The 24,492-nt window shown below is 43.1% G+C and overlaps 1 protein-coding gene across 1 annotated transcript in view; it reads left to right on the plus strand.

The window, feature by feature from the left end:
* Positions 1 to 14,960: 14,960 nt before the first annotated feature.
* The window catches only part of ptn (pleiotrophin), a 38,828-nt gene continuing 29,296 nt past the window's right edge, over positions 14,961 to 24,492 (plus strand). Inside the window, exon 1 of the mRNA XM_079236327.1 lies at positions 14,961 to 15,049. The gene's annotated coding sequence lies outside the window, so the exon portion shown is untranslated. The remainder of the gene's footprint in view (positions 15,050 to 24,492) is intronic.

Raw genomic sequence — 24,492 nt, forward strand, 5'->3', positions numbered from 1 at the left:
CACACACACACACACACACGAGCGTGCCTACACATGAGCACCCCGGCATTTCCACAAACACAAATGCACACTGGACTGGAGGTGAATTCAATCTTATTGGAGAGGCTGCTGGGAAGCCCGGGGCTCAGAAAAAACCTCTTTCAGTCTCTGGAAGGTCGCCAGGCCCTCCAGATGCACAGGAAAAACCACAGTTATCAGTATCTCTCCTCCACTCTCACTCACACACCTGCACACAGCGACCCAGCCCACTGGAGTTTGAAAAAGGAGTGACATCAATTCAATAAGCCCGGGCTGACAGGGACAGAGCAATACGCCACCGCACAGCTGCTCTCTCTCTCTCTCACTCTCTATCTCTTTGCTAACCCATTTCCCCTCCTGGCTTCCTCCCTTCCCTTTAAACTCTAGCTCAGCAAAGCAGAGTGATGACAATTTTGTTTTAGCCGGATGAATCTGCTGTCTGTGATGACCCAAATCTTTATTAGTCCCCCCTCCCCCACTGCTTCGCTATCAAAAACGATATAGAGTATGTCAGGAAATGGTTCGCCCTGTCTGGAAAATTGCTTACAATCCTTTTCTGCTGGAATTGAGTTACGTGTCCCCTTTTTCTTTTTCTTTTTTATCTTCTGAGGATTTCATGTCATCTTGAGGAGGCGAAGTGGGATATTAATTAAATTGCTCTCATTCCTGTAAAGATTCATTATATAGAAAAAGATAATCTCAATTACATCAAACAGATCGAATTGTAGCCTTTTTTTTAATGTGGGATCTCTGCTGAGGCTCCACGGGGCCGCTCACAGGGCCAGGAGGACCGAGCAATGGGCGTCTCTATGTGGGTCATTTGGCTCGGCTCGGGCCAGAGCCGCCTGTCACCATCGATGTGTCAAATCAGCTGTGGCATGACAAGATAGGCCGCGGGGCCGAAGCCAGGGATCTAACATGGCGAGGCGACATTATCGAGCTCGAAGCCCGCGCCCAACTCTCGCACTAACTGTGATCAGCACCTGCATCATGGTCGGACTTTAGCAGGTGTATCAAAAATCCACTTTCAGGACCACAGTCGAAAGCCAGTGAGGGGGGTTTTGTTCTCCAGGAACAAATTGCCCCCCGGCATCTTCTCATTTCATGTAGCGGAGGGAGGCTTGGGTCTCTTTAAAGCACAGATGGATGTGCTCGCTCCACCAGCATGACACCCAAAGGGCCTCTGCCACGTGATAATGCACATTACGAGCTGATCCGGGTGACAAATGCCGCGCCCTTGATGGCTCTATGTTGGGGCAAATATAAGATATGGATTGCTGCATAGAGCTGCACAATCCCCCACTGACCCCTGCAAGTTCTCTATGTGTACACGTGTGTGTGTGTGTGTGTTAAAAAGCATATTGAGGAGTGAGTGATAAATGGCCTGATAGAGTGGGCAAAACCGCGGCCGAATACAGTGCTCACTTTAAAAAGAAACACGAGGTCGCTCGGGTTGTCGACAACCCAATCGCACACATCGACTACGCGGTCCGGACCGTACTTTTTTGTGACCTCGGCGTTAATTAACATTCCTGGGGCTGCACACATCAGAATTATTTCAGCCACTGATAATTCTGCGGGATTATAATAATATATTAATTTTGTATCTAAAGCTCCAAGGAGGATATGAATGATATAAATCCGCATTGCCAGAAAAAGGATAGGAGCTTTCGCCCGACTTAAAGGTGTCGACCCGTCTGTGATGGCACTAATCCTGTAATCCGGTCAGTCGGCAGCACCGCAAAAGGTCCTTACAACAGGACGTACAATACACACACAGAATATACAGAAACATGGCTCTGCCATTAAGACTAAAGCTGCCACACCAGCAACACCACCACCCACATCGCATCTGCCATCATATCCCACCTCGCATTGCTCCACTTTATCCCAGCAGTCCTTTGTCCTCGGCTGAAATCACCGGGCTGTTGGCATCTCCAGCGGGACTACAGTATAATAGTGTTCACGCCGCCTTTGTCTTTGAATATTTCTGCTTACATTCTGACTTTTGTGCACATTCACGGTTTTGTATATATCCTCGCTGTCCTTAAACTTCATTAGAACGGCCATATAGATGCAGTGGGCTTCTGGGTTCAGTGGATAACACCGCTAACCTTGTGATTTTTGGGTGGTTTGAAAAAGGTCAAAGTGCACATTATGATGGAAGGGCCCATAGTCGGAGATGCACCAAAAATGAGAAAAGGTTGAGGCTTTATTTATAGAACAATTACGTCATCATTGTGGGGTTACTGGTCAGGTATAGAAGCCTGAGAACAAATCTCACAAGTGTCTTCACAATGAAAAGTATGTCTGTCGGATTATAATAAAATGCCTTGCAAACCTTGCAAAGTCTTGCACAAATAGCACTAAAGGTCTGCTCTGATGCATGGGGCCTATTGGAAATGTGTTTTTTTAATATTCACTTCAGCTCGGTTTTAGAGGGCTCAAAAAAATCTTCCTCAACCAGAAACACAAACACGGCAAAGAAGTCTCAGAAGGGCCGAAAGACTTGAATCCAAAACGAGGTGAAGCTGCTCTCAACTCCTAATTAGGAGCCGGTCCTCACACCACGCGCAACAGGTGATCTGAATAACTTTCTTGGGTTAAAGACATGAAAACAAGCATTCTAAACGTGTTCGTTTTGGACTAGAAAGAGACCAAAATACACAGACGGACCAAAATAAGAGACATCTCATCAAACTGGGAGTTGAGATGCCGAACAAAAGACACTTAAATGCCCTGAATACTATTTTACCCGGGCCTGGGTTGAGTCAGAGGAGGTACACACCGACATATTCTTTATTCCTGACCTGTGAAAATGAGGTTTGCGAGTCCTTTGAAAATCAACATCTTGTTTGCAGAAGCTGCCGGGCAGAAAGGAACTCGCATTCCTCTCGGTAACCAGCCTGTCCCTCCTACTCCCTTATGTATAGGCTAGCAGAAAAGATTTAGAGGCTTGGGAAGAGGCGCACGGGGCATGTTGCCGGGATACCAGAGAGCTGACTATGTTGATTGCATCTCATGCTTCAAGTTGTACGCTGAATCGGATTACGCTGGCGGTTTTGTACCTTATTAGTCTTGATTTGTAAAAGACGAGGACTGTGTCCCCAGATGACTCAGAGAATTGGCTGCATTTAAATGTCAGATGAGCAGGACTAATAATCTGTAAGTCTCAACATACATTTTAATACGCTTATGAAAGCAGGAGGTGGGGGGCGGGAGGGGAGAAATTGCAGATGGCGGAACGAGCGGAGGAACCGATAAGATACCTTCCTTTTATCGCCGCGGCTCCTTTCAAGAAGAGGAGACACGGCGAAGTCTTCAAATGAAGCCGCGGCTGAGTGCATTTGATGATAGCAATTGCATAACTAGACTATCCTGAAGCTTGGCTGAGTTCTCGACTTGAAAAATCACAGGTTTAGTGTGGGCGCGTCAGTGCAATGTTTGAAGTCTTTGTTGTGGTCCTTTTCTTTTTTTTTTCTTCCTTTTCAAATATTAATAACTTTGGGATGGCCTAAATCCAATGAATGTCACATGGAGTTGAAGGAGGTTCATCCGTATCAGCACTCACAACACGTCTTTCTCTTGACGACAGCTTTTTTTCTTTTTTACGTCTTTTTTTTACGTCTTTTTCGGCTCATGTGAAGGAGACAATAATTGAGCCTCCATATGATTGCTATAATGTGGCTTGTAATGTGGCGTGCGTCCGTATCGACCGCACTGCACTTGGGCTGCGACGAGCGGCGCTTAGACCTCGCCGGTGGCCGTAATCAGCCATCGACCCACGGACAGAGGAGTAGCTGTATCCAGTCAGGCCTTTTCGATTTTGATAAAACAATGATGTATCGCGAGCGGTCGGGGAAAAGAGCTGAGATAATTGTTTTGTTGGCGCTCCCTCCCTGTGCCACCGGTGAAGGTCATGCCTTATTGAGTGTCCGGCAGCACTTGTGAACATAACCGTGTAGTTATGCGGAATCGATCAACGCCGTTTCCGGCTGTGGAATATTCTTCTTTTTTTGTATATATATATACGGTGAGAAGGAGTCTTTTGAAATCTCGCGGTGGCACAGACGCTTCTCCGTCAGGGGGAATGCATTTTTGCGTTTTCAGGTGCAAGCTCAACGAGCCTGTTTGCAAATGCGGTTCGTAAAGTCTCATTATCATAATGTCGGCAGACAGGCAGAGTGGAGATTCGATTGAATTTATGGCCACAGGAGTAGTGGCTGTGAGAGAGACAGAGACCCCATGAGCTGGATGGGGAGTATTAAAGCCGCGGTTGGTAGCTTTAATGAAATTAACTTCACATGAGACGGATCATTTGTGAAAAAAAAAAAAAAAGCAGGTTCCTCTGCCTCCTTTTAGTGCTCCTAATGGCGTTTGCAAGATTCCTCTGTCGGGAAAACAACAACAACAACAAGAACAGCCAATTAGAGCCGACCGAGTCACGCTTATTGTTTATGAAGCGACCACACGGGGGCTACGTAGTCCAAACCAAGATGGTAACTTTATTACTTTGTCCAGCCATTACAAAGGCAGCAAAGACAGATTTACTCCTTTGGTTCTTTCAAAATAAAAGCCTACATTTCAGTGGCGTTTATTGGTCGCAACCTCTGCTTGTAAAGGCCTTTACTTGACATTTTTTATTTAATTTATTTTTTACCAGTTCATTATTGCTCTGTAATTGCTCAGAGGCCATTCAACAAAAGCTATTGGCTGGCTTTTAAAATAAATTTGAATATCAAAATCATCAAAAAAACAACTTAAAAATCACATTGACTGGAATTAGAAAATACATTTTACTCAATAATAAAAAAAAAAAATGTGAGTGTGAGAGAAATGTTTGCAGTAATTCTGTGAAATACTTGTATAAGTTAATTTTAAAATAACCTTTGACTATATGTTGGCACCATGTTTTTTTCTTCTTTCTTTCCAGTTTATTTTCCCTCAATTATTTCCAATTACAACACCTATTTATAACAGTGTATCAAAGTTCCTCCTCTTCATGCATTTTAAGTACAGTCCATTGTTTCAAATGATGTAAATAAATGGATCTAGATAAAGATAAATTGGGAATGCCCTCTCTGCCATGCAGACAGACAAACCTCTTCACAGTGAGTGATACACATGATCCAGCTTGGGTCAGTTGTTTGCAGTCTTTTCAGGCTCTTGTGACTGATGGTTATTGGGTGTTAAAGGTCAAAAAAGTCTGGCCTAACCTGCTAGGACTGGGGCTCTTCTCAACCTCATTAAGTAGAAATCACAGCGCTCCTCTGGATCCAGACGCATTCTCATCTGTATTCCAGGAGACAGTAATACAGACATCAATGGGGCTGGCGCTCTGCTCCGTCTGCTCGGCTGAAATTGACCCATATAAAACACAAATGAAACACATATCACTGCGGCTGCTTTGCTCGGGTGAATTCTCACATGGCGCCGGCCATAACATTTAACTTGTGAATGCAAATAGCTCAAAATGGTCAATTTTTAATGCTGTGATCAATATTCATGCTAGCTGAAAAAAAAAAGTTAAAGGCTTATCTTTAAAAAAATGCATTCAGTCAGAAGTTTTTGGGGGAAATAAAAGTGCATAAAATATGTTGCTTTTGTGGTTAAACTTACAAACCCACTCATCCAATTTCAATAATGTAGACCATTTGGGAGGCTGCATTGTAATGCACCACATTTTATGCCTGCTAATGAGAACACAACATTGGTTTACCTCGGTGATAGATGGAAACTCATCAGTAAGCATTAGCCTTTGCACTACAGTGCAAAGGCTAATCCTTAGGCTTTATCTCTGCAAGAATGACCATTTCCATCCACGAGAAACACTTCACTGCTGAAGCACATTGCACATTGAGGCTGCTGCATGTGGCTTCATTAAAAATGGATACTAATCAAAATGAGCTTGGAGTACTGCGATCAAAGTTAAGTCCCTATTTACACCGACTCTACTTTGTCTCGTCTCTAATTTGAGCCGGATGTCGGTGCGTCTCTCTAGCTGCCGGCTTCCTCTCAGCATCACGATCATTTCTTAGAAGTTGAAGAATGTGCCTCCTGTTTACCAACATGTAGGTCACCTTAATCAAGATTGAGTACTTTTTTTTGACAGAGGGGAATAAATTGACTTTTGAAAATACCGCAGGTATAGACTAAAGCAAATCCCGTTTATTAAAAGGCCGACAGTTCCCTGTTGTTTTTTGTTTTTTCAGCGAGCCAGGAAGAATCCGCCGCTGATTGCAGATGGCCCGAGCTTTGTTGTCAGATGGACTTTTATTTACTTTACCACCTCCTTGGATTGACAGTGAGCACCTGCAAAGGGCAGGACCAACGCTCGCTAAGCTGATGTGTGTTCACACGCTTGGCCGACTCGGAGAGAAGCCCGCGACTGGAGAAACGAGGGAGAGGGGCCCCGGTGCCAATCACAGACAATTTAGCTGTCTCGCTAAATCCCACCGACGAAGGGCGAGTCAAAAAAGATTGAGACAAACCCATCACTTTTGCATATGGTGCCTATCGCCCAGATACTGAAGGTATTTCTCAAGGCGGAACAGGGTTGAATTGCGACTGCGGCTCAACCTCTCTCCTCAGTCATCTGGCGAGGTTGCGAGTGGTAATTTATTTTCTCATCGATTGGGACTGCGGGCCCCTTCCAAACACTGACAACTGGTGATCAGCTGGAGTGAGACAGAGGTGTTTTATTATGAGAATATCGACTTCTATATAAATTCACTTAAGTATCCACAGGTAGGTCATCTTTGTAAAAAAATAAAAATCTGAAGCAAGGTGTCGGTCGGAACAAGTTGCATCACATACAGAATCCAATGTTGTGCAATGTCGAGACAAAGCGGCAGCAGCATCAGGCGTGTGCAAAAGGGTGACCCCGATGTGATCGGGGTCGGCGCCGCTTTCCTTCAGCGTTCCCCTCCGGAGGAGGTGGGAGGGTTCAGCTTTTGGCCACATTTGGCTTCCTTCTTCCTCTCAATCGGCAGATAAAAGTGCCAAGCAAACAGCCCACCGGGTGCAGACTAGATGACTGAGAACAAATCAAACAGAAAGACGAGTGCTCCTCGGGGGGGGGGGGGGGGGGGGGTGTTCAGTCTCCATCAGTGATAGCGTTGATCCCAGGCACAGTTTTGATACTCCCTTCCCCGCTTCTCAGCTTGGCACTAATCCTATTGTTAAAGGTGACTGCCGGGAACACCGAGTCGCCCCCCAGCACAACCACAGAGCGCTGTTTTTTTTTTTTTTTTTTTCGGATGATGACACAAACAGAACTGGACAGATGATATGTCATTTAAGTTTTTCCTCATCTATCTCATTCCGACCCTCATTTCTGTCTCTGTAGTTTTTTTTCTTCGTCTTCACAGCAATTCTCGCACTAATTGGCCTCAAAGCTATTGTGTACCATGCGTGCACTTTCTTTCTTTTGGAGAATTCGGTTTGTTTTGACAACTGAAAGTTTGGATTGTTGACTTGCCTTTGAGACATCGGGAGGAGTGTATTTTCTGTGGAATAAAATATGGAAGGCTGTGTTTATTTCAGCAGAGCAAATACCCAAAGGGGAAAGGGAGAATCCATAATCTCAACAGCGGTTAAGAACAAAACACCAGAAACTACGTATCTTGTTTGAAAAGTATTTTTAAAGCAGACTTCTGGACCATCTTTCTTGGCATTTGATCACCTCCGGTTGACTTTTTGAATTTAAACATTTAGCAAATAGGAAGCTTTACGAGATCCAACATCTAAAGTTTGTTTTTCCCTCCAGCTGTGGATATTTCTTTTAATAACTGACAAACTGTGCTGCGAAGAATCCCCTCGCCCTCTATAAACTTAGTTCGGCCCGTGTCTTTCAGTGTCTTTCACAAGTTGTTAATTTTTGTTTGAACTATGGCTCGCTTGAAGCTTTTATACATTTTCAATTTCTGTCATCATCCCTCCTACCAGATCTCATCTGTGATTATCTGCAGCTCTCACCATCAAATAACTACAAGAAGCATCAAGTACATTTTCTATTTCCAATCTAAGCCTTTTTTTTTTCTTCTAAAGAAAATAATATTTTATAATCCTTCTTCTGCTCTATAGTTCAAGTTTGAAAAGCCATTAATGAGAACATATGCAGGCCATAGCGGAAACACAGAATTAAGCCATTAGAGATTAATGAGTTTTTTTGGGGGGTGGAAGTGTATGGAGGCAAATAAACGCTGAGCGACGGGTCCAGACTGTCGGCTGGGAGACGAATCGGGGTGAGAGCAGTTTTTTGCCGACGCTGTCACGCTCCGCTGGCCACGCCGGAGTGTTTTGGCTCCTTCAGATTAATTGTCGGTCATAAATTAAGTTCTGCGGTGTTGAAACAGGGCAGCCAGGACGGGGGCCCTCAGTGACATGCCTATACATGAGCATAGGAGAGCACATGTTGGAGTCACATTCAAATTCAGCTTAAATAGTGAGAGTGCACAGTAAAAAAGAACCCTGTTCTGTATCAGATTTCCATTTGTTTGACTGGTAGCAGCCTCACCCGAGAGTAATGGAAAACTTGACATCCTTGAAGATCCCTGGGGATCCCAAAGGAGGGAACCACATTATCAGACTAAAGTATCAGGCCAATAAATCTGAATTAATTATCTTGCAAATCAATACATTTCCACCAGTACACTGCTGATGTGTTTGATGATTAATTAGCATTAAATACATTTTAAATGGAGATTAAATACTGCACTAAGGACTGAATAACAATTGCAGCTGCGGTCATTAGAGGTAAAACCTTTATGGCTCCTTACGTTGCCTTTCAACGAAAATGTGAAACAGTCTCGCCTGAAGTTGCTGGCTGCCAAAAGAGAAAGAAAACATGTCGATCATATTCCACGGGGAATGCCCCGGATAGTCTTTGGAAAGTAAAAATCTCTTTACCATTATTAGCTAGGGCACAGGCATATACATATTAATATTCAACCAAGAGCTTATGCTTTATTAATGAAACTGAGCTACTTATATTAAATGGGCATTATGGGATACCGTTCATTACCTCATGCTGAATAGATGAGAACTATAAACTTTATCAAGAGATAAAGGTTGAGCTTTCATAAAATTGGGATGGGAATCGACTCTTAAAACTTTAATATACTTTATTGAAGAATATGCACAATATACAGGGATCAGCAAAGTATTTTCATTTGTGTGTGTGTGTGTGTTGATCTGTTTTACAATAATAATGAAGAAAGTCACAGGAAAGTAGAGCAAACAGACAACGTAAAGTAAAAAATGAGAGGAAATACAACTAATAAAAAAAGAAAAAATTATGAATCAAAACATGCCCACTCACAAATCCACCCACACACATGGCCTTTACATTCGTTCACAGAGTGTGTAATACATAATCAGTGTTTTTACAGACACAATGAACACATGACTTGGTGTAATGTAAAATCTCTCCTCAGGTTTACGTTTTAGGAGTGTTTTAGCTTCTTTTAGCTCATTGTTTTGGTTTTCCAGCCCACAACTTTTATTTTCATCGCTCTCATCAATCAAGTTTTCAGGGAAAAAGCTCTAATAAACCCACCAATGTCAGATAGGCAACATTAGCCACTAGCTGGTGAACATAGCGGAGCATCACTAGCCAGTCAGACACACACACACACACACACACACACACACACACACACACACACACACACACACACACACACACACACACACACAGCTTCCATTCACTTGATGGGTATCGATTGAAGTATTAACGGAATTTCTTAAACAATACTCAGCCCTTCTCAACAGTTGGTGGAGACCAAAACAGAGATACAATGGCAGTGAATATTGGACTTAAAACTGGTAAATGAGTTGCACTTTGGCTAGATGATTGAAATAAGGTCTGAGGTTAACACAAGCCTATATGAGATTGCCATGTTTTGAGACCCTCGCGTGAATTTTGAAGCTTTTATGTTTCTTAAAAAAGGCGATTGCATACAAGTTGCTATATGAGGCTACACAACGTTATCATTCCGAACACAAGTCTGCTTTTATCTATGTGGCACTGATTGTCATGTGATCCTAGTGTAGTTTGTTTGTAGTTCAACGTTCTTCTGAATGCATTCAAACTTCAAAAGATTATTTTCCTGAATAAAATATGTTCGCCACAGATGTGGTATCTTGTTTTTTTGTTGAGGGATACAGGGCAATGCTCACATCAAGGGTGGTCTACAATAAGCCGTCATCTTTGCAGCACTCTACTGTAATTACTAATACCAATAGTGCTGTTTCTACCTGGCTCTGTATCCTGAGATCTGTCTCTTCACTTTTCCTGATAAGATTTCTTTTTGTGGAGCACTTCACAATCCGAATCAAGGGTGCAAGGACAGAGGGTACTGTGCGCTGTATTGCAAAGCCCTCTGAGACAAACTGGTGATTGAGGTTGCAATAAACTTGACTTGTTTAAATAGGTGTCGGGGAGACAGCTGCATGCAGTATTTAGCCGGATACAGATTTAAATGGCGGTCATGGCCCCACAGATGTTTTCGAGTGTGTGTGTTTTGTCCTGTGTTTGATATGACTCGCGGCCTGCGGGGTACATTCTGTGAATCACTGCCAGAACATTTTGTTCCTGCATTTCGACCTCATTCATCTTCTTCATATGAAGGGTTAAATCAATGCACAAGAACGGTGAAGAAAACGTATATGTGCACTATACTCCTGAATATGTTATATTATTGAGGGTTCCAATAATATAACACCTTTTGAGTGATTTGAGGTTGCTCTGAGACATAGCTCTTTTCTCTCCTCCTCTTACAACCATAAATGCAATCTCCATTTCCTTCCAGACATGTTGCAGAAATTGAATACTAGCTTATGAAAGAAAGGTTTGGAAAAAGGACTTTTTGACCATTTTCCGGCTCCCTCATCTGTGTGGATACTTTGTGGTGTTGGTGTCGGGGAGCGATGGGATGGAGGGGCAGAGCCCATGGATCTGTGGCTTTAAAAAAGAAGAAGAAAAAGACTGTGGCTGACTTCGACAGGCTGATTTCATTTGGTTTCATCAGACTCTCACCGCAAACAGGCCCAGTCAGTGCCGCCTTCTTATTGGGCTGCAGGCGGACATATAGTCAAGCGAACAGGGTTAGTGGGGCTCAACAGTGACTTCATTCCCAGCTTTGTTCAGCCTCACAATGACAACAGCCAGTTTAAAGTGAGAAAAGATAACGAGGGAGCTGTTGGATTCAATATAAAGATTGTGTTTCACTCAAATTCTGTTAAATCAGTTTTAAACTGTTTTCTGGATCCCCTTTTTCTGCTTTCAGCTGAACAGAAAATCTCTTGTCCATCGAGGATCTTTTTTCATAATTTTCTTTTATCGTTTGTCATATCTCATTTAATCAAATGTGGGAAGTGATATCATTGGAGAAGTTCCTGGTGGATGGCACTAAAGCATATCACACCATTAGGGGAGGACTGAGGGGGAGATGGGGGGTGCAAATGGATGAAATCTATTATTAATGAGTTGAATATGAGACGGCAGCAGTGAAATGGTATATCGTTATTGGCGGGGGGCCATGAGTCATACTAATTACTGACCATCACTGAAATCCCCCAACAGTGCAACATGATGCTGAACATGTGGAGCTGCAGTGTTTGCAGTTGCATCCCAACATTCAAGGCAGCTTGAGCGAACAATGGACTGAAGTGCAAGGTACATATTACAAAAAAGACAACGCCTTTATGCAGAATATGGAGACTTTCATTCCCCATTTTTGCATAATTTCTGAAAACGTAGTTTTCTATTAATGCTATTTGGCCATGTGTGCACTGGGGTGACTCTTAATTCTCAACTTTGTTCAACTGCTTGTTCTTGTCCAAAAATCAATGTTTTTATTTCTGGCTTAAACTATAGACTTTAGATGAGGCATATCTTTCTGGGGCAGATGTACCAAACAGCCTAAAGGCTCCTCACTAAATCATCCATTACTTGCTGCTGGCCTATTGCTTGCCAATTTTGCAGCAATTTTTCAACACAGAACCTTTGAGGACTTTCAAAACAAGCTTTCAGTTGCAAGGCAAAGGGTGTTCGAGGCGTCTCTTGACATGTATAACATTGTGTCTGTCTCACAGATCACCTCTTTACCCTGATCATCATTTTATGTATCAACCTGAAAGAAGTAGTGGGAGGGAAAAGATGATTTTAAGACTGAAAAGGGCCAGTTCATCCCAAAATCCAATTGTTCCTGTATTGCTATTTATCAATCAAAGTTACTTTGGTGTTAGTCTCCTTCTATTGAGTATAATGGAACTAAAAGGCACCTGGCTTGTGGCTGACCATATCACTGCGCAGATTGAAGCTTGTTTCGACACATGGAGGATAGGCTTTTATTAATATTTTAGAGCTAACTTAAACCTAGCACTACTGAGGTAACGTGGAAACCAACGTGGATGCCAGGAGTGGCGACTCTACTGTATATCTTTGAGAAAATGGCCCTCTACTTCTCACTTGATTTATTACCTCAGTAAACATTGTAAACATGAGTTTATGGTCTCAACTGCTAGTTTAAAGTATTCTTTAATACATCATGATGTTCATTTTCGTAAATGATGTTCCCATATAAAGTAAAATAGATAATAAATCAGGATATGCTTTTGTGCGCGGCTACCTTGTGATTGAAAGGTTGCTACCATGACGTTATCCCATCTGGGAGACGTCCGTGTTTTTGTGTAATTTTGTGTAATTTTAATGGTAATCAGAGAGAATTGCAATTTGCTTTTAAAGACGAGACTTATTGAGAAAAAACTGACTCATCTTTGACTTTAAAACAGCCCTGGGAAGATTTTGGTATTAGTTTTATGAACGAAGCTGATCATTGGTGACCATTAATGCTAATTTGTGCCCCTCTTTTAGAATTAATGACACTGAGTCTGCATCCTACTTTTTAATGGTTCTTCAATATGCTTCCACCTGTAAATGACCATTAAAGTAGTGAAATGGTGCATTATAATCACATTGTGAATAGCTCCGGGTATCACCTCAACAGCAGGCTGGCACTAAAATGGGTTATCTTAAAATTATGAGCTAAAGAGCTGCTCTCTTGGCACTATGAGCTATTTTTCTTCTAGTGCAGAATGAGTCCATGCCAACCACTCAATCAATAATTTGAGCCAGAAAAGACAGCATTATAAAATGAAATATAGGGCCATGCATCTGTGTGTGGACTACATAGAGGGGGTCAGACATCAGTATTGTACATAGGGCTTTGTGGACAGAACTAATGGGAGACTTTATTGATTGTGTGTGCTGTAATCTGTCAATCCAGGCTTGTCCAGCTGTGGCAGACTGCCAGCGCTGGTCTATAGGGTCATCTCCAGCCATCTGCCATTCCAAACACCCTGAGAGTACAACACACAAGTTATTACCACACGCCCTCTAAAAGCATATCTGGCCACAAACATGAGCTCAAATGGATCGAACTAGAAACATGAGAGAAGGAAGAAAAGAAGAAGAAATACAGAGACAATAGATTTCACTGGCACACAGATGTTTAGCTTCATTATCTAAATTCAAATTTGACAATTAAAAGGAGCCTCATTTCAAACAGTTAACTGTTCCTGCACAATTTGGTGATAAATTAGCAACTCAGACATGTAATCAAGTGGGATTGTGGTACTTTGTTTAGGGCTGAAATAATTAGCCAAATAATCAATGAGTCAAACAAATTACTCAGTAGTTACTCAGCCCATCTGACAAAGGTGCCGGTAGCTAACTCCTCATCCTCCACACAAGTTTTAACGTGTTTTTAGTGCCACGCTGATGCATAGCTTTATGGATAGCAGCATCACTTTGGTCTGTGCTGAAATATCTCAAAAACTGTTGGATGGATTGCCATGGAATTTTATTCAGAGATTCAAGGTCTCCAGAAGATGAATCCTAACAAACTTCTATGTTTGATTTTGGCATCTATGTGTGTTTTTGCAGAATAAACTATCTTAAACAACATGTCTAATGCGAGCTACATGAGCTAATGCTTACACTAGCAGCCATACACCAAAAATCAATGTTTCATTCTCAATGAAACAAATCAAATAAGTAATTGACAGATTGGTTCACTATATGTTTCAGCCACAATGTTCATCTCACTGACTTAACTTTATGTCATCACAAAAACAGTGATTTCGCTAACGTTATCCACTGTGATCACATAGTTTAAGACAACCATAAACCCAGCATATAAAAGAAACAACAAATAATGTTAGACAACCATTCAACCGTGCGACAAAAACAACAATTCGAGATATACACTCAAGATGTCATTCACACACGACACAGACAATATGTTTCTGCAGTGCTTGCCCATTTAAAAAGCTGAAAAACAAGTGCAGAGCCCAGCTGGTGCTTGTCAATACTCTATTGATTGCTGTGGTTGGACTCACTTTTCCATGGATCAACAAGATATTTTATATAACTCTGTGTAGTTTGCCTGGGCTGCTTCCTCCGTGAGCTCATCCAAGGCTCCTACAGACACATTTAGCTTTTGTGTTTGCTCGCTCCTCCTGAATATCTCCCCCTCTGTTAGCGTTTGGATCAGGGTTTCTCCACCGTCTCCCTTTTCTTTCTGTTTATGTGTATCTGGGCATCACTTTTTCTCTCTCGGCTCCGTCTCCTCGTCCCCGTGGAGCTCCCAGGCACTTTGGCTCTTAACCGCTCTCTTCCTTTCTCTTTCTCTCACACTCTTCGTCGGCAATCTCACGTCTCCTCTCTGGTGTCCCAGTGAGTGCCAGGCAGGGGCGTCCCTGGAGTGACCTTGGGGGTAATGAGCTCCTGATCACGAGTCAGGAAACCCGGCATCCAACACCCAACCCACCACCCTCCCCTCACCCCATGCAACACACAAAAAAAAAAGGAAGAAAAAAAAACTACACAGCTATCGCACGCTCAGCCCACAAAGAGAAATAGTAGTGGAGAGGCAGGACAGCGGGGCAGAGGTGCAGATGAAAAGAGCCTAGAGAAAATACTTCTTCAAGCTCTGATATACAACTACCAGACCTCCAAAATAAAGTAAGTGGATTTATTTTCTTCTTTTTTGGTAACACACTTACGGATGCATGGCTTTCGGTGGGTAGGTGTGATTGGATGGTGAGGTTGTTACTTGAGCAGAAAAGTTTGGAGATCAACTGTATTCTGGGCAGAGAGACTCGGCAGTACAGGTGGTATGAAGGCCATTCTTTGGTGTGTGTGTGTGTGTGTGTGTGTGTGTGTGTGTGTGTGTGTGTGTGTGTGTGTGTGTGTGTGTGTGTGTGTGTGTAGGTGTATCTGTGTGTATGTTGGGGGTGGGATTTATGTGATTTCCAGGGCTGCCAATATCACCCCTCTGTTGTGTTCCTGTTTTTTTAAATCTCACAAGAAGAGCATTTTGTGTGAAGTTGCAAAAGAAACTCAGTTAAAGTTTCTTCGGTGAGCAAAACAATGTTTTTTTAATTTCTGTAATTTTCTCTAATATTTAGCCTGTTTGTTTTACCAATTCATGCTCTACCAGAACGCTTCTGTAGACATGGTCCTAATCGCTTTTTTGTTGCTCTTCCCATTTTAAGCAGATTTTGCCCCGAGGCTGTTGATAAGAGATAATAAACATATGAAAACATAAAAGACTATTACGCTTAAAATGCTATGAATTATAACTGCAGATGGAAAAGTGGCTTGTAGACATAGTGGGTAAACAATCGGATAGTCACAATAATCCAGCAGCCATGGGCTGTGAACTGTGGTATTAAATCATTAACAGGGCCATCTCCTCAGTGATTAGACTTCAAACATCCATATGTTTTGTTTATTATCGCTATCGGCCAAATATATGCAAGCCCAATTAAGCATGTCAGTGCATGTTTGCTGGTTGAAGTAGGCCACTTTTGCCTGGGATGTGGTAATTTGGGTCAGGCCTGACTGGAATGACAAACCCAGAGCAGCCGCTTCGTATCAGCGCTATGTGGTCCGGCAGACCTTCTGCTTGCGTTGCCATGGCTTTCTTCAGCCCTGGTATAGCAACCCGAGTCAGACCAAACAGTGTTCCTCTCTGTCTTATGGGCATTCCTGGTGTGGACAAAAGCTTTTTCCGGCTCATTCTTGCTCAAAATGAGGTGTCCGCTTCATTTCTTTAGAATCAACACATGGTGTGGTCCTAATGAAAGAGCTGGGGGAGATTAAACACGAGGTGGAGATGAGCTTGAGAAACCAGCTTTGGGTCCGTAGGAAGTCGGAACACAATGTGGATTAAGCTGGACGACAGCCAGCAGGGCCAAACTCATAAAACTGCTTCATTTTTTAAATAGGTCCTGGCATTTTCCGAACCAAGTTTGCCACTTGGAGGCACTTAAAGAGACATTTTACACATACTGCCCTTTTCTCTTGTTAAACGCTTGCCCCACAAACTTCCCCACGTGATCGCGCCTATATGTCAAGACCGAACACAAAGCCAGTTCATTTCCTTCTGTGTCTTCACAAATGCTTTGACGAGACTGCTCTCCATGGAGGAGCTGGAGCAATAAGGCATAGAATTGCGCTGTTAGGGCCCTGAGAAGTCCGCTCCAGGGGGGAGGGAAGAGCCGTGAATGGAGCCAATTCTCATCTATAGGGCACAAGTAAGTGAGGGAGAGAGAGAGAGAGAAAGAGGGTAGGGGGATGAGGACATACACAAAGATCCTCACATTGAGTGGCTGGTTTATTCTTGTGGGGTATGCACTGACCCCTCACATGTGGGATGAACAGAATGAGCCTTGATGGGGTCCAGAGGGCCTCCAAAGAAAGGGAGCACGGGATAAAAAGAGGAGTGGAAGAAAAGCTGAGCGGTGAGATGCCAGTAGAGAGGCCTGTCAGGGAACCATACTTTATTGCATCCAGTTGTAGGCGTCCTGTCGCAAAAACGTCAAAAGTTGTAAATAAGTAGAGCTTGAGAAGGTAATGATTTATAACCCTAAAGGATGATTCTGGTGTCATGCAAATTTGGCCTTATTTTATTGGTTTTGGCCACCATTTATTTTGGTAGAAGGAACATGGTGAAAGGGCTAAAAGTTGAGAGACGGAGCAAGAAACAATCAAGCAGGTTTTAATTCACAAGTGACATTTTACAAAAAAAAATAAGTGGATCTATCCTGATATTCAGTTCTAGGCCAAGCTCCAAAAACACTTCCCATTATGCAACTCAGAAGTTTATTTTATTTAACCCTCACCTGCCTGGTAAACAGTGTCTAATAATCCATAGCACCAGTTTTTATGTCACAATGTTATTTCCTTCCTCTGAAGCATTCCCTCCATTACCAAATCATATATCATGCGGCTTTTTAAACAGGCAGAGAGGTAGTTTCAGATGACAAGTAATCGCAACACGATGCATACAATCGACTGAACACATAGTTATCTTTCTGAATAAAATTTAAAAAAAACTTGCTTAGGTTTAGGCCACAAAACTACTTGGTTAGGTTTAGGAATAACACCATGGTTGTGCTTAAAATAAGTATGTAAACTAAATAAAACTTAAACAATGTAACATACATATGGAAAAACATGCCACTTCAAAATAACCCTGGCCTCGAACACTGGTCTCCTATTTGAAAGTCCTATGTTTTGTTAAATCGTCGGTGTTCGGTGTGTGCAACATACTCATTCATTGATCGATTAAAATAATAAAAACTCCAATAAACAGTTGTGTTGAAGTGGACAGACCTTCAGGGGAAGCACAGGTCACCTGAAAACCGGCCTGATGTTTTTATTCAGCTGTGGCGATGAGCGGTGTCTGCTCCTGACCAATCTGCTAATAGTAACGTGCGGAAATGCAGGCGTTCTCATGGAGACGTCAAGCAAGCAGAGATCTCATTACAGCCAAGAGCGAGACAATCAAAGCCGCCTGCGAAAACCCTCTAAGCCTGGTGATGAGAGATTGTTCCTCTTGTGTGGCGTTCGTCCCCGATTGTCTGAGAGATCCCATTGCTGGGGCTACCAATGCTTTAGTGGATGAATCTAAATCCACGAGTCAGGGTTCGTGTTCGTGCTCAAGTGTTTGAAGCATGTTGCAAATCTCTCCGTCGCTCTTTGATCAGAATCAAACTTCCGCCATCTCGCTACGTGCCCTAAAAAAGAAAAGAAAAAAGGTGCTCCTTTCTTTCCTTCCTTAGATGTGTACGAAATTTCTCTACTTTTCCTGTGGAAAAAACAAATATCTAATTGAGGCCTGCATCTCTCCGCCCTGCTGTTGGCTTGATCTGGTGTTTGATCCTCGGAGAGCTAATGATAACCCGAGGCTTTCCACTGTAATCAGTCAGCTCATTAGTGTCCCATTCAGTCACACAGCCACCCACCCACACACACGTACATCCAAACTGTCCCCGGGCCTGCTGGTAGGTGACTGAGAGAAGAGAGGGCTAAGGTCACAGGGTTGGAACATAAGTTCTCTACCTACTGAGCAAGTAAACATACAGTAATGTTGGACTGGAACATTTAATTGGATGTGATTGATTGCCGTGTTTGCCTGTGGCACATTTAAATCAACATGCTAGCGGTTTCTGCAAATGTAAACCTTTTGCAAACCACGCGGTTTTAAAATGTATGTGTAATGTATTCTGTCTATTCCAGGTAATCAGTGTGAGATATGAAAATATTGTAAAGGCATCTTTCAACATTCATTCGGTGCAATGTTTTTGCCTCACTTACCTGGTTTTTGCCTCACTCACCTCAGTCTAGCGGCCTCTCTTTCCACAACTGCAAAACCGTAGTAACGCCGTCCTCCTTGCTCAGAGAATATCTTTACCACGATAACACAACTTTCATGTACGTAAATCAGACGGCGGCTGGCAACGCCTCGCTTTTGCACTATGCGGCTAACGTTTACCGCAGTTTCACAAGCGTAGCGTAGTAGAGAACTGCCGTGGCCTTCAGGTACCGCCACAGACTCTCTTTCCAGCCAATGTTTGGTACGTTCCATAGAACCGTGGCGGTGCAACATGGTGGACTCTGTGAAGAGGACCGGCTCCCTGTTACTTGCATAGTCTCGCAATGTAGGATTACTGAGATCTCAAGTGTACTTGTGCAACAAAAGTACTTAGCTAGGTTTCACAAAAGATTGTGGAATGGGTTCAAAGAAGTCTGTTTGTTAGTTAAATACATACGTTACGTAACAAAACTAAGGTAAAATAAGTCACTGTTGACTTGACCTCTCCTTTATCGCTTCTCATACTGCCTCTGCTGCTAGTTAGTTGAAAGCCCGAAGCATCTCATACAGAAAATAAAGGGTGCCTTGGTGCGTCGTATCAGACGCCGAGGTGCACTGACCAAAAGGCGGTATTCAACGTGCTGGGAGAAAGAACAAGTTGGATTTTGTTTCTGAAAAAGAGTTTTTGCTATTGCTGTTGCAAACAAGGTCGATGGGAGCTGCGAATCCACAGTAATTAGCTCAAAGAGGCTAAAAGGTTACATGGAGCTGTTGGGTGAAAATTCTCTGTGGGCTCATCACTACGAGTGACTGATTTAAAATGACGCAAAAGCCATTTGACCCAAAAGATTATTGAGCAGCTTTATGATATGTAAATAAGGAGCCCAAAGGGAGCTTGCATATTTGCGTATTAGCTTGTTTTCCATTCGATTATCTCAGAAGCAGCTTAAACACTTCACGCCGAGTACAAAATGCAGTGGAGGCTTTGGACAGAGCGATGTTGCATTTGTATATCTTTGGCAAATGCCATATAGGGAATACAGGTCCTGAGGGTGCCCCCCTCTCCTTAGTTTGTGTGTGTGCAGGCTTCAGAGTGTGAAGCACAGGGGAGTGGGTAGTGTTTGTATTCCTCTAATGAACTGAGGGATGATCGTGTCTCTCTCACAAACCATGTCATCAGAGAGAAAGCTAGACACTGAAAGGAGGGCAGTAAAAAGAAAAACAAGATCATATTGGATATTAGCATCACACCAATTCAATGGGAGATATAGAAATCGTCCTTTTTTTAAATATTGTCAATCTTTCGTTCGTCCCTCTTTTGATGATTACAGGTGCAGCAGAAATAAAAGTAAATCGACGAAGATAACTTTCTCCCCAATCCAAAGCCCTGCTTAATGTCTCAGAGGTAAAAACCTGAGGGGACCATTAAATAACATACAGCAAATATGCTGCCAAAGCTCCACCTAAATGCGGTAATCTATTCGCTGAATCAATGCAATCTCGTTTTACTTAGAGCCGCTTCTTTGGCTGCGATGTAGCCGGGAGTGGATTCGACCCGGCCAGTGGAGTTATTAGCGATATTATAATCATTTCTACAGGGGGAGAATTTTTATTCTTGTAAGGCGTGAGCGGTGATAAAAGAGAGAGGTGGGAGAAGCTTTCAGAAACGTGTAGCGGCAGGTCGCTCACACTCGCAGGGATGCAGGGATTTGTTGTGATGTGGCCACTGATGTTAAATGGAAAGTTAAATTGATCGCGAGCATCGCTGCGGAACACCGTCTGCCACTTAGTATCTCCATCCCGATCCCGCTGCTAATTGGATTGCTAATGGTAAATATGTACAGGGATGACAAACTTCTCTGATTAGAAGGGCTTGGATACGCTAAAACCATTGTGCACTCTTCACAAACAATCGGGGGAAATTCTTGATACATTTTATGTATTTAAATCATCATTGTACCATCATTCAGAAGGATAACTTTGCCAGTCCACCTTTTGTTTGCAACGTGGAGACTATGTAATGTATATGCTCTTCTACATTTCTCTCTTCAATGGATTCAGAATAGAAAATTGCTTCCCTTTCCGTCTTACAGATCTTTTTATTGGGCCGAACTGAGGTTACCAGGCTGCTTAAAGCTCCACGTCTTTAATACTTAATACCAAAATAATTTTAAACAGTTTAAACAGCCCCCAATTGCCAAAGGGGGCATCTAATCCTTGGCTAAATCTCAGCAGGTTTTAATCTGGCCCAGTGGAGAGATTCTGCAGCTCTGGGACGTCTTCCTGTTTCTCCCTCAAGGCGCCACATTCCGGAGAACGATTCGGAAAGTTAAAAAACTAAAATGGATGGGCAGAGGATTAGATAGGCCCACTCTATGGTTGCAAACACCAGGGATGGTTTTATGACCACCCACCATTACGTGATTAGAAACCAGGATCAGTAATGGTGGGGGTGTGTTCAACAAAGCCCCGAGGAGGAAAACATTCAGGCACTTGTTACTTGCCCTAAATACCGTACCATGTGCGTGCATGTCACAGCTGTCCCCTCAGTCGAAACTGAATCATGCATTTCGAAGCTCTGACTCGAGAGTTTAAAGTTTCATCCACATGCAGGGAACGGGGGGAAAAAGGAAGGGATGAGGGAGGAGAGTCGAGTGTGAAGGAATCAAGGAGAAAGGGAGAGAGAATCATTAGTCATCACCATTAGTATTCCATCCACAGCGTGTGCTGTGAGACAGCCGGTCTGTCCAAACAAACAACCAGCAGAGGGGGGATGCCTCATTATTAATTCCTCTCTTTTTTCTCACACGGAGTTCACATTCCATCTGACCGCAAACACCAGGCCAGGGCTCTGGCCTTGCCCTCTGTCTCCGCTGGAGTTTAGAAATGTTAGCGGGGCGAGTAAAGCAACAATTCACATGCTGTTAGGGACACGGCGAGGACAGTACAGTGCAAGGCTGCGGCCTGGGAGAGGGAACACAACAACACAATGTGATTTCGCAATGTTTAGCCCCCTCGTTTTAGATCGACGCCCTCTACAGCCCGACGCATTGTCTGATGGAAGGAAGGGGGAGTCTCTCCACCCTTGAGACGCCTGCTCTTCACACACCTGCCACCTTCGCTTACCGGGCCGTATATCACTGAAAGATCCTCCAGCTAGCACACAAACCTCAACTAGTGAACATTAAGAGGCTTCGACAGAATCTCTGACAGCTTCCATTAAGACGTCTGCAAATGTAAATCAGTGCATATTTGCTTTAACTACCTATTATATGTATATATTCATGAGGAGATGACAAGATTATATAATTAATGGAGCATGAGTAACTGATACATTCAGACGTCGCACTGCTGCATCCCAGCTGAGATGGCATTTGTGTCTTTTAATGAATAAATTTGTCTCTTCTGATCCACGTGGTGTTTTTATCAGCCTTCATGGTATACAGACAGCGATGTGACAGCTCACACCCCATGCCCTTTTTGTTCCTTATTTATTGGGCCATGCAGAAGCATATAACAGTAAATATATATATATATATATATATATATATATATATATATATATATATATATATATATATATATATATATATTTCTACTTCTACTGTTAAAATGGCTCATGAAAATGAAAATTCCATTAATATTTCTGTTTACATGCAGCCATCCATACTGTGATCGATGTAAGCGGTGGCGGAAAAACCCAGCGTCCTTTTTTTATTCCATCAACCACCTTCAAAAAAACCTTGACATCCAAGTCTTTTATAAGGTTCCAAAGTAGGCGGCTTTCTCCTTCCGTGCAGACATGTTTTTCGGGCATCCATCTCTCCCAGAGCTGACTGTAAACAGGCGAGAGGCTGTGTGTTGCTCATTGCAGTAAAAATCAGAATTGAGAATGTATTCCAAATGCGCTGTTCATGTGCAAACAATGCTCTTAAAACCCCAATAATATCGCCAAATCCCACATTTTTACAGGCACAGCTGTATTAGGAATTAAGCCAAATGGAATATGCTGTTTACCGGATCAAATTCAGAATATTGTCATAATAGTGGAATATTGCATGTCAATGTAATCATTGCCAAACAACCTTTCCACCTCAGTTTTTGTCCTTTTCCTTTGAGCTGTCGTTCCACTCGGGTCCTTATGCACACATTAAAAATGGCAAGTGGACGGAAAAGTACCACGAGATGTCACCTGACCAGCTGGCCACCTCTTAGAAAAACGTGTCCCACTGGTTTTTGAGCACAAAGGCTTGCACCCTGAACTAGTGCATTAAAGTACCCTTTCTTGCAGCTCAGATTTTTAACCTCTGCCATTTGTACCATTTGACCTTTAAACATAATCATCAGGGGATATAGAGAAAATCAGTCCTGCCTTCATTCGAACTGCCAGTTCACCCTTCACTGAACTCATTGATGCGTCTATCTCCTGCTCTTGGCTTAAACAACCAGAGGAGATCGATCCCTCACCAGCTTCCCACCCACCCACACTGCCAATTGGGGTCAAGCACCGCTGCTGGAAATTGGTCCTCGATCTCAGCGGTGTTTTTCTCTTGTACCAACCTGGTTCCCCAAATCAGTGCACTGCCTTTTGACTTTGAGAGCATGGCATTTAATAGCCACTTTTGATGGAGGCTGACCTGGCATCCAAAACTACTTTGGACCTTTATGGTCGATGAAATAACGCACGGCGGCTCTCTTGAGGGTCTATTAATTCCAAATCTAATACCTAAGATCCATTTATTGTGTCTGACTGCTGCCATGTAAAGGACTAGAGGGTGCACATTGAAATGTGTTGACATTTTGTCAACCTTATTGTGTTATCCTCAACAATTTGTGCTGTGCATTAATTAGTGATGAGCATCTGCTTCATTTCTCCACTGATCTATTCCCTTTATTGTGAGCCGTCTGTGCGACACAATGTTTGTCAGAACTCTAACTCCGTGCCAGCAACGCTCCATTTCTACTTTTTATCGGGGAGAATTGCACTTGACTTTTTGTTCGCTCTGCAGAGACAAACCAGCTCGGCGCTCGAGTTAGAGAATCAACTGTGTGTCACGTTGGGGGTGAAACTACCTTGACTGCGGAGGCTTGTGTGTGACTCACATTAAAGTTAAAGAGCTCGTCAGCCCGCCACTCTGCAGTGTTTGTACACGAGGACTCGGCGTCTCCTCTGACTGGTCTAATGCTCAGTGGCAAGTTGAAAGGTCGTGTTTAATGCCCAGGGCTGTGACTGTGGGCAAGAGCCACTTTCCCCACCCCCTCCCTCCAGCCCTTAACCCCACACCCACCCCACAGCTGAGCACAGCCCGTGTCAGAGAGGGACTTCTGGCATTCGCACGGCAACTCAGAGTTATTTTTTCGTTTTTTGGAACGGGAATAATCGGATCTGTCCGTGCAGCAGAAATGGGCTCCCTTATTTACTTGTGTATTGTGTCGCATATAGTCTCGCCGCATTCATGGTTTTGTAAATAAAGCTGGAGCAAATAGTGTTTTGTGCAGATGAATGTAGACGACGACAACAGCCGGCACACAGTAAATCTGGTGGGTTGCGTTCCTGATGGATGGAAATAGCTTACCGCAGAGGCAGGGAGATGGTGAATGGGATGGATTTCAGAGGTGGACATCAGCAAACACGGCATTGTGTGCGTTTGAGAAACAAAACGAAATGAGTTTGGTTGCACAATGGCACATTTTGAAAGGAGCATTTTTTTTATTTATTATCCCACTGTGGCTTTTCCGAGAGAATCGTTGCTTCAACTCTCTTTAGTCTATGTGGCTTATTGGAATATTGGATTGTTCAATG

This window comes from Taurulus bubalis, assembly GCF_910589615.1.
Source record: "Taurulus bubalis genome assembly, chromosome: 20".
NCBI classification, from domain to species: domain Eukaryota; kingdom Metazoa; phylum Chordata; class Actinopteri; order Perciformes; family Cottidae; genus Taurulus; species Taurulus bubalis.